This window comes from Macrobrachium nipponense, chromosome 41 (genome assembly GCF_015104395.2).
Source record: "Macrobrachium nipponense isolate FS-2020 chromosome 41, ASM1510439v2, whole genome shotgun sequence".
NCBI lineage: Eukaryota > Metazoa > Arthropoda > Malacostraca > Decapoda > Palaemonidae > Macrobrachium > Macrobrachium nipponense.
In genome coordinates, this window is record NC_061102.1 from 33376778 (window position 1) to 33388261 (window position 11484).

Below are 11484 nucleotides of genomic sequence, written 5' to 3' on the forward strand. Positions count from 1 at the left end.
GGTCCCCCTGCCAGGTGATAAATCTTTCTTCAAGTCCTCAAATACTCCACGAGCCCCCTGCTATATTTGTCATCAGCTTTTCTTCAGTAATATCCTCCTCATCGTTCCCATTTTTCAGTATTTAAATCAATATGAATAATAGTCCATTATAGAGACTGAAACATAAACTTTTGCGAATGTTGTTACTTAGAAAGCTATAGCACACTGTTCGTAATGGAGGGGAAAGTGCAGAAATTAAAATTCGTTGGAAAAGGGGATACGGTATTAGAACCAACTCGTTTCCAACTTTATTACGGATCCTTGCACAGATACGTTCCTTCTGGATGCGCAGTTTGCGTTCAAGAAAGCACGAACGCTGCATCTAAATTAGTTAGGAATGAAAAGAAGAAACTGCTTGAGAGAATCAGGTTACAAAAGAACCAAAATAGTAACCTTACGAATCAAACTGTTCAAGTAGATGATGGGATCAAAAACCGCCGTCACCAAAGTGTTAAGAAATTGGTAAAACTGAGACTTTTCTTCCGTTATACAGCTAAACTCACTCAATTTGAACAATTAAACATTGTGATTTCTAGCAGATGTAACAATACTGTATCAGAAGAAGTAGCTAATAATGGCTGTTGTATCCACTCCTGAATGACTGACAATTAAAATGTCGGAAGTAACATTTAAGTCCGAATCTCTGAGTTTGTGACTCAGACAGTAGCTACTATTTGATCGGGGATGATCCCTGGCCATTCTTATGCACTTCAGTCGAAGAGTTTGAAGGTCGTGCAGTTCACGAAGATATGGTAGAGGTCAGTGGTGTCAGATGAATCGTAATAGAGGAAGAAGAAAGAATATATTAAATATATATGACCATACGTATGCGCGGAAATGGCATAACTAAGGAAAAAACTGGTCTCACCCTGAATGAGTATTTTTGTCTCAAGTTTTCCTATCTTAACGTCTGTCATTCCATGTGACCGACACATGAATTGAGAAAGTGAAAAAAATCTCTGGAATTGATGAGGAGCAAGAAACCGAAAGACATAGTAGATATCATAAAGGAAAGCCATTATAAGTCAAATGGCATTAAGAAGGGCAGATGCAAATATCTACAGGTCTGGCTTTCAGCACGCTGAGGTGAGCAAAGAAAGGATTACGGGTCTTAGTGAGAGATTTCAAAATATTGGGGGAAACAGTAGACGCATGAATTACGGAGAGAGGATTAGGATACAGCCAGGTGATGTTTTGGTATAATGGAAGTAATAAATGAAAATACCTCGAAAGTTGGACAAGGTTTATAGAAAAAGAGATGGAAGGGGTTGGTATCACCTGTACTGTTATTTGTCAAGACCACCAGTCAAACTACTATATAGAGGCGTCCCTCACACAGGAGGTTTTTGGCATCCCCCATCCAGTGCTCTTACAAGAAAATGTTCATAGGAAAAATTAGATTCACTGAGAGTGTGAGTTATGGGATGTTGAAGGGCTTTAGATGTATAGAATATAAAGGAATCAGTGAGCACAACATGATAGACTAACCCCAACAGGTAAACGTGCTTAGTGGAAGTCATTAACTCACTATTTTCACCTAAGTCTAGTTTCTAGATGATGTGGCTGGGTACTTAGCTTCCTCAAATTTCGACATGCTAACTACGTGATAGTCGTCTCTCTTCGCTTTCTAGATGACAGTATAGTACTTTTATTTCCAAAACTGGTAATTTCTCTCGCTATCAATGATTTAAACAGTTATCTCTCGTTCCCTACCTTTTCCTAACAAATTACTCCTCGCGTTATTGAATGGAATTCTGTTTTAATTCGGCTTTCCTTAAATCTCTCTCTCTCTCTCTCTCTCTCTCTCTCTCTCTCTCTCTCTCTCTCTCTCTCTCTCTCTCTCTCTCTCTCTCTCTCCATGTACGCAAATAACTCAGAGCGAGGCTGTATTCCCATTAAATAGAAAAAGATCTTTGTTTCCTTCTGCCTCCTATAACATCCCCAGTAGAGGTTCTCATAAGAATTCACAATAATGTGTTCAGTAGGCTTCTGGTTCTGTTATGCTTACAACATTATGTGTGACGCTGCCAAACAGGAGAGCCTTTTATTTTCCTTTGTTCTTTCACTCCTCCCCCGTCTCTTCCTGGAAAGGAAATTTAAAAAACGGGGAATTTTGAAGGTGGAAATATATTCTTGGCCGCGTGCGCTCAAAGATGCCAGAATCTGTAGCAAGATTCAAAGAGAAAATATTTTGATTTATTAAGAACTTTAGAGATTTTTCTAGTGTGTAGTTTTTTTTATTGCAAATAGAATATAAAAATTATTTATATCAGCTTTGAATTTGCTTGTGATTTCTTTGTATGTGTGTGTGTGTACGTATGTATGTATATGTACATATATTCACACGTACATGCATACAGAAAGACACCCATACTATATATGTATATGCATGTATACTATTTACATATATATATATATATATATATATATATATATATAGAAATATATATATATGTATATATATATATGTATATATATATATATATATATATATATATATATATTATACATATATGTGTGTGTGTGGTATGTATATATTATTGTTTCCAGTTAATATTTTAGGATGAGGTTGCTAGCACCCTCCCTCCCTTCACCCTGACGGTACCTTGCTTTCATTTACGTAATTTTCGACTAAAATCTAAATAGTCGCGAGTAGCTTTAACATCTCACGGTAATCAAACAGTAGGGTACAAATGATGTCATATTCGTCAATGATAATTCCCTTCCGTATTATTTCCATGGATATTAAACGATATTTGTAACCTAATGTCTGTGAATATAAAAGAGTGTCATGGTGATGGGATATAAATTAATTATACATATATATACGTATATAATTACACTAGCTGACCAACCCGGCACTGCCTGGGAAAACTATGTAGGCCTCATAAAAAATTTTCTGCATCTCTTTTGAATTGTTTTGTCGTGTAAAGTATGTGTACTGTCTTTAGAAATACTTTTTTTTCTTGTTATTAATAATTCTGTCTTGAATGAACAATAAATTGATAAATTGGCATTTTAATATATATATATATATATATATATATATATATATATATATATATATATATATAATATTTTTATAGCCACGAGGGAAAGTGACACAAAAAAGTGCTGTGAGGCCTTTTGACTCTACAATTATATGAACTGCCGTTCCAGTTTTTTCTGTGGTTTTTTTCACTTGAATGAACGACCGCAGAGTAAACTGGAACGGCAGTTCAGTAATTGCAAAATCAGAAGATGCCTTTCCCCGAAATCTTTTACAATCTGCTATTACGTATACAACTTTTCCAATTGTAATTTTGATATTATAACTCTGGCTTGTATAATCTTGACCCTTGTATGAGTAAAATGTTTAAGAATGATCTTTATAAGATAAAATCACAGAATTAATTTCAAATTAGTTACCTTATAGATACTTTCTTTGTATATGTCTGTTTAATATAGTTTTTTTTTATGTGAATAAGTTTACCTTGCGAAAAAGGGTTTAGTGTTTACCAAAATGAAATTTTGTGTGTGGTCAGTTACCGCCCCTGTATAATCTCTTAGTTGTCTTGTCCCTGTTTCTGAGCAGTTGGACTTAACCTTTTGTAAACCTCTTAAATTGTACCTCAGTTTTGGGAAGGTTACCAATTTTCCAGGTGGGATGGATTCTAGGTATTTTGCTTCATATTCCCTATCTGTCATTTATATGACATTTCTAAGTAACTTATCTTTCATATAGCTACTTGTCAGTCTGCTAAGTAAAGGACATTGAGTCGAAAGGCCTCAATTAGAGAGAGAGAGAGAGAGAGAGAGAGAGAGAGAGAGAATTATTGGCTTCCACTGGCAAATATTCTTGGGTTTTTGTGCATATGTGTTATATATATTATATATATCATATATATAATTATTCATAATAATACTGTGCTCGAGCATATATGAGATTCAGCACTTATACATTTAAACATACTTGTACAATACACAGAAACTCACACCCCCACCCTTACACACACACACACACACACACATATGTATATATAGATAAAAAATAACTGCTACGACAATCAACACTGTCACCAGTTAACTCAAAGTTCCTACAGCTTATGTAAAGAGTTTAAAGATCCTTGAGCGTTGGAACACACACACACACACACACACACACACACACACACACACACACACACACATATATATATATATATATATATATATAATATATATATATATATATATATATATATATATATATATGTTTGTGTGTGTGTGTTCCAAGCTCAAGGATCTTAAACTCTTTACATAAGTTATAGGAACTTTGAGTTGACTGGTGACCGTGTTGTTTGTCGTACAGTTATTGCGACTTTCAAGGATAAACAGAATTCTTGTTATCGAAAGTAATGATATGAGGCTTCCACAAAGCACAGCGAATGCAAAGAGCAATTCAGAAAATGCCGTGTAAATTCATGTTTAGCTGAAAATAAGATTGCAGGTCCCGTAGAACGCCTTTGCTTAATATGAGACCCAAACTCGTAACTTTAAAAGTGAAAATTAAAATGTATATAGCTAAGTATTCAAGGTGACAAATAAAATTGCAACTGTTAAAAACTTCATAGAAAGATTTCGGTCCAAATTGTTTGAGTGATGCCTTGAGAGAGAGAGAGAGAGAGAGAGAGAGAGTTTGGTGGAGGGGTATCGCATGGTGGAGTTGATGATGGTGGTGGAAGTATGTTGTCAAACTGCACGATCATTAATTCCAGACCTCGTTGAAACCGACTTTGTAACGAAAAACATCACAGTAACGTCCCGAGGCAGCTGCTATAATTCCGAAGGTAAAAACGAAGAAGAAACTAACGAATTAATGAGGAAACTCACATTTGAATGAATAAAAAATGAAACACCGTCCAGCTTGCATGCCGGGTTCAGCCAACAGCTACTACCACGGTCTTGCTACTACGCATGTGCGGATTGCAATTAATTTATAAAGCATTTTGTAGTAGAAAAACATCATCACTATACATTGATTTTTTGTCTCCCATCCCTTCATTTTCTTCTCTCCGATTCTACCTTTACTTTATTAGTTACTATTAGCTTCATTCTTCCCGAAATTTCTCAAATTCCTCATGGTTGCATCACCTACTTATATGCCGGGTGTTTTCTAGAACTGTTCCTCATCATGTTGACACCAGTTTCCCCTTCCATCCAGATCTCTCTACAAACCCCAGCCCTCATTGACACCAGAGGCGACCGGTCTAACAGAAAACGGAAAACTGAAAACCATTGTGTGTTGTTCTCGAAACCTCCATCCCATCCACGCTTGCTTCCTTTATCGATATAGGTTTTCAGTGTTCATTTTATCTAGCTTTATGACTGAATGAAAGTAATTTTAATACAGTCAAACACGCCTATTTAATTTTTTGGATGTAGTTTCAGGCTTGTACCGAGGGGGGGAGGGGCGGTGTCGGCCCAATTTCTGGAAGTCCATTGTTTTTGTGACTATCCTTTTCATTGAACTGTACTTACAAAGTAATAGATAGTTATTGTTTTTTTGTAAAGTCAAGGTATATAACATAACAAATAAAGTAATATGCATGTTATCGTTAACATAATAAATGAATCAATCAATAAAACTGAATAAATATTCTTGAATTTCTATGCAAACTTTCAACATTATAAGTAAAATTCTGTTAACCAAAGTCAGTCCTTTGAATAACATCTAATCGGGTAGAATGGTATAGACTGCATACTCAATTTCTCTTAACATAACTAAAATAACATTTTCAAGTATTTCATCTTATATACCTATATATGCAATGACATTTATAGAAGAAAGGTCCAGTTTTGGGAAATCGACCCCCCCCCCCCCCCCACAATAAAAAACTAGGTACTGATTATCGGGTTTGCATTGGGAGGAGTTTAATGACATCACCAACAGATACATATGTTATAGAATAATACGATTTATATCTCAAACTAATTTTTAGGTATCAGTGTTAATTTTCTCAAGGTAATAAACAATTTTATATTAATAAGTATCATAAATTATGATAAAAATTCACGTAAATTCTAATAAAAAAAATTGATGTGATAGGGATTTGGATTTATTGTTTTAGGTTAACCGTACTTCTGACAGCGCATGGAGTAAAAGGTGGATCGTCAGTAGAAAAATGGGAATTAAGCCAGTAACACCGAAGGAAAAGGTGAAGTGAGACGATAATTTCATTTGTTTTGTCTGTGTTCGTATGCCTGTCATGGGACGGGTTTGATTTTGAGTTAAAAACCTTTCTGGAGTGACATAGAGGCAATGTGCAAAGTTTTGTTTGGGTCTGTCAAGCGGTTCGGATTTCTATAGTAGACAAACAAACATTCACTCGTGTTATATATATATATATAATATATATATATATATATATATATATATATATATATGTATATATATTATATATATATATATATATATATATATATGTATATATACATATATATATAGATATATATATATATATATATATATATATATACAGGGTGTAACACGAGTTTATGCAAATATTTCGAGAAGTGAAAGCTAAAGCCATCCTGAGCAGAAAATGTGTTACAACCATTTTTCCTTAACGCTGCTTTCAGCCAACATGGCGCACGCGATGTCTGGGTAGTCGGGGATATGGGGAGGGGCGGTGGGAGGGGGGAGGGTTGATGAAGTGTATTAGGTAACTGGATAGCTAGTATTTTAATGCAGGTTTTTGAAAAATGTAACATTACAGTCCCTTCAATTAGTAAATTACCTGTGAACAGACTTCACATTAATATAATTTTAATGACTAGATTTACTTATCAACAAAAGAGTGTAAATGTCACCGAATTGTTGAATCAGGAGTCACGACTAAACCGATGCTGAACGAGTGATAATGACAGCAGTCATCATGACGAATGGAGACAGGGACGTTACCTCATGATTATAATACGTATTACCTTTTCCAGGAAAGACTGAAAAATGTGAATTTTCCATCATGTTTCCATTCTTTTTCATCTGACAGAGACGAAAGCATTTTCTTAAGTGTGTTTTTCCCGTAGACTGGTGTATGATGAATACTTTTGATGGAGAACGAGAGATTTTCGAAAATACGTTTTAAATCTTTGATCCCTTTATAATGAATAGGCTTATCTTTGATGGAGGAGAGATTACATTTTGCTTGCTTTTCTTTTCTTTATCGGATTTCAGTGAATATCATTGACGGAGAGGGAGAAGGTTTCAGTGAAAGTTGCATTTTCCCCTTTGTCCAGCATCTAAAGAACATGTTTGATTTAGAAATATTCTATTCACATCACATCGGCCTAATCGCCGATTTCCTTTTTTAATGACAGTGGAATTCATTGTTGCAAAACCCATAAATAAACATCATATTTGCCTATTCCACATTACTGGAACAGTAATGAATAAGGAATCTGACATTTTTAACCCCTGCAAACTCTTGGCGGAAAAGCGAGACAGTTTAGAGTGAAGTGACCGTCGCCCCGTCCCCCTCCCCATAGCCGTACGTACTCCGACATCCCGTGCCTGCCATTTTACTTGTCCTTTTAATGATAATGGTTAGTATCTTTAAAATTCGCCTCACCGACAAAAGAAGCCTTAAAATGCATATGTTTATAGAAGATTTTCTGCTGAGAATGACCTTCCCTTTCATTTCTCGAAATATTTACATAAATTCGTGTTACACCCTGTATGTATATATAAATATATATATATATATATATATATATATATAAAATGTGTGTGAGCACGTATTTCCATGTGTATAGATACGTGTACATACATGCATATGCTATTTATATTATATATAATATATATATATATATATATATATATATATATATATATATATATACACACACACTATACATCGAGCTACAAATGTCCTTTAATATTAATTCGCTCTACCTCGGAATTAATATATTTTCATATATGTTTAACCGAAGGGGAATTCTTTAGTCGATAAGAGATTTATCGACTAAAAAATTCCTTTTCGGTTAAACATATGTGAAAATATATCAATTCCGAGGTAGAGCGAAATAGATATTAATTAAAGGACATTTGTAGCTCGATGTATGTATATGAATCGCGGTAATGTGATATGACTCATATATATACAATAATGAGGGTCCTTCATATTACGCCATCTCTTCTTCCAATTAACATAATGTTAGGAAGCCCAGAAGAAAGTAAATACTTTCATTTTTTTATTCATTATGAAAATACAAACGAATTCGCCCTTCTCTCTCGCTCACCACTTCCTTTAAGGGATTTATACTTTAATCTCCTTTTGTTCGTGTGTCTACTTGTGCATGCCGACGCCGGTTGAGGGCTGCCTTGTTTTAGATTAAGCTGACCTTGTGCCAGCACGGGCTCTTGCCATATTTAAAACCCAGCCCGCATGTTCAACCTAAGAAGACCATCTGCGAAGGCATAAAAGGACAGAGCCCCAAATGAACGGCTTTAGAACCTCTCACGCCCTCCTCAGAGCTGCTCCCCCCTGAGAAAGTGGCTTTTGCTACCCAATGTGACATTTGTTGTGCATTAACATGTCCCTCCCCTGTCGGCGCCCCTGAGGAAGACTCCTACAACTTCTACAGAAGGTAATGTGCAAATTCCAAGGTTATTAGCAGTCAGTCCTGTCTCACGTCTTCTCGAGCGAGTTCTGTATTGTTATAATTGTGTATTGTTGAGGAGCTTCATTCGAGAGTGCCTCTCAGTGGTAAGTAACGTACTTTCATTTCTTTGTGGAATCAAGTTGTTAGGTACCTTCCTTATATCCCCCCCCCCCCCCTCTCGATCTTCGACCACGCGTCTTGTGCAATCTGTTCAACTCACTCCCCCTCCCCCCCAACACACACACAATCGCTTTCGTTGCAGATTTGCAGTATTGCAGTGGTGGACACTAGACTCATCTTGTGTGCTCCACGTCCCCTGAAACCTCCCGCCATCCATTCATCCACCTCAAGATCTAAATCATTGTTATTTGTAATCTGCGTCAAGGGTTCTTTACGTCCCCCTCTAACTCATACGAAGTAATCCTTTTTTCTTCAGGTGTGATTAAGAGTGCAAATATGAGCAATTATGCTAACCTTTAGTGTTTACCTAACTGTGACCCAATCTGAAGTATAGGCCCTCAGCCTTAAACTTGTATATGATTGGCCCCCTTTGTCAAGGCTATTGTCAGGTTGGCATCATTTTCGCATCCTCAGTTGCGCACTCCCAGGTACAATCATATTAATAGACCCGGTGTTTCATCTACGCGGTGGCAATCATTTTCTGCGTACGTACAATAATACAAGCACAGATATATGTGAAAAGAAATTAATGAGCGCATCAGTAAATGCATAATTAATAAACCTTTACAGAGATAAATAGTTTTTGTCGTTGCAAGGCATAAGTAAGTCTAAAGCATTTCAGTAATCAGTGTCCTTTCAGTCCCTCTCGTCACAGGAAATTATTGTTCTTGTTCATCATTCTGTTCATAGAATGAAGTTGAACAGTGTTAATGCAGCTAAGGTTAAGAATCCTGACAGAGTTTCCAGCTTCACTCTTTACAATCTATTAAAGGTCCTCCGTGGAAATGTGAAACCACAACCTCCGTATTTCACTGAATGCATCGAAAACGTCATCCAAAGAACGGATCCAATTTTATTCCGTTCCTGAACAACGGCTAAAATTTCAAATTCCCATTGAAACAAAGCTGCGCCTTTTAGATATTAGAAATGGTCGGTTCTTAGCGGGTGAGTTGTTTCTGGAGGAAATTAACATGAGAAGGAAGTTATTGTTTCAAGTGTATACACTTCTTCGAGTAACTTTTCTTGTAGATCTGTCTGCGTTGGGGTTATTCTCTTGATATTTACTTTTTTCTTCTCTCTCTCTCTCTCTCTCTCTCTCTCTCTCTCTCTCTCTCTCTTCTTCTTCTTCTTCTTCTTCTTCTTCCACGGAACCTCCATCACATTAAGCAAATAGGTGTCTCAGCAAAGCGGTGTTTTCTGTTAAAAAGGGATTGCCCGAGTTTCTCCCCCCCCCTCCCCCCATTTCCACATCCCCAGTAGAGGTTCTCATAAAAATTCACAATAATGTGTTCAGGAGGCTTCTGGTTCCGTTATATTCGCAACATTATGGATGACGCTGCTCCACGTGAGTTTTTCCTCTCTCTCTCTCTCTCTCTCTCTCTCTCTCTCTCTCTCTCTCTCTCTGGGAAAGGGAATTTTAAATCAGCACCGTTTGGATATTCCGAATATATCGGATTGAATTTATAGCGAATTTTTTTTTTTATTATTATTTCTTTGCCATGCCTGCATAAATTATAAGAGATTTCGAGATGAGGTTTATTTTGAAAATATGATGGGCTAAAATGCCCCCATTATATTTCATCTCATCTTTAATTCCGAATGGTTATATTTTTTTCTTTACTCATGTATAAATAGGGAACTCAACTATCAGCAAAGGTATGAGAAACAGATACGTTTGATAGATGTTCAAAGAAAATGTACGACTTTCTTATATATCGGAACTCTACGGAGAGAATAATTGTCTGAATTCATCGAACGGCGAAAGACTCGGGAGAGCTGTGCACCTGACACCGAACATTTCATATCTCTATTTTGACCTTGACTTCGTTGACCTTCTCCCATTACCCGCCCTTAAATCCTTTGGTTTCCGTAATAAATATTACTGTGATTTCATTCAGCAACAAATGGTTGCAGTGTTTTAACATTCCAACCATGTGACCGTCTCTTCCATTACAATTTTCAGTGACATTAGGGTATCGAATACCAGTGGTAATTTATGGTACGCTTCTTCTCTTTCTGATTCATCCCTCAAAAATGAGTCGGAATAATCACTCCAATTTGCCATTAATCGCCTTATTCTCTAACAATCTTCCCCAATCATCATCATCATCATCGTCATCATCATCTCCCTCTTGCAAATTCGCTCTTGAAGCTTCAACTTCGGTTCCTGTGTAATGGTATGCATTGGAAAAGAAGCGTTTTTCCCTCATTTCAGATTCGCCTTCTTTCGCTAGTTTTCAGCATCCCGTTCCTTTCTCTGTTTGTCTTCTCTTTTTCACTCTCCCTTTTATCAGTGGCTTTAAATTACTTTTTTCCTTGCTTATAGTTTTCTGTCCCACTTTTCTGATGCGCAGCTGGCCATGATTTTTACCCTTTTTTCTCTGACAGACACTTAACTCATCATCCGAAATTTTAATTCTTCTTTCCGTTTTCGCTGTGATGATTTCAGGGCAAAATGCTTCGCTGCCGAATGAAAAGTCGTCCTTCAAAGCCCATCCTGCATAACTGACGGCTTTATATCTGTTTTTTCAATACTGTCACCTCATCGTTTCTTTTTCTTAATATATATGTATACCCATATTAAAGATGGTACTCTTCGAAAACCACCATCGCTTAACTTAACATTGGATTGAAATCACCGGT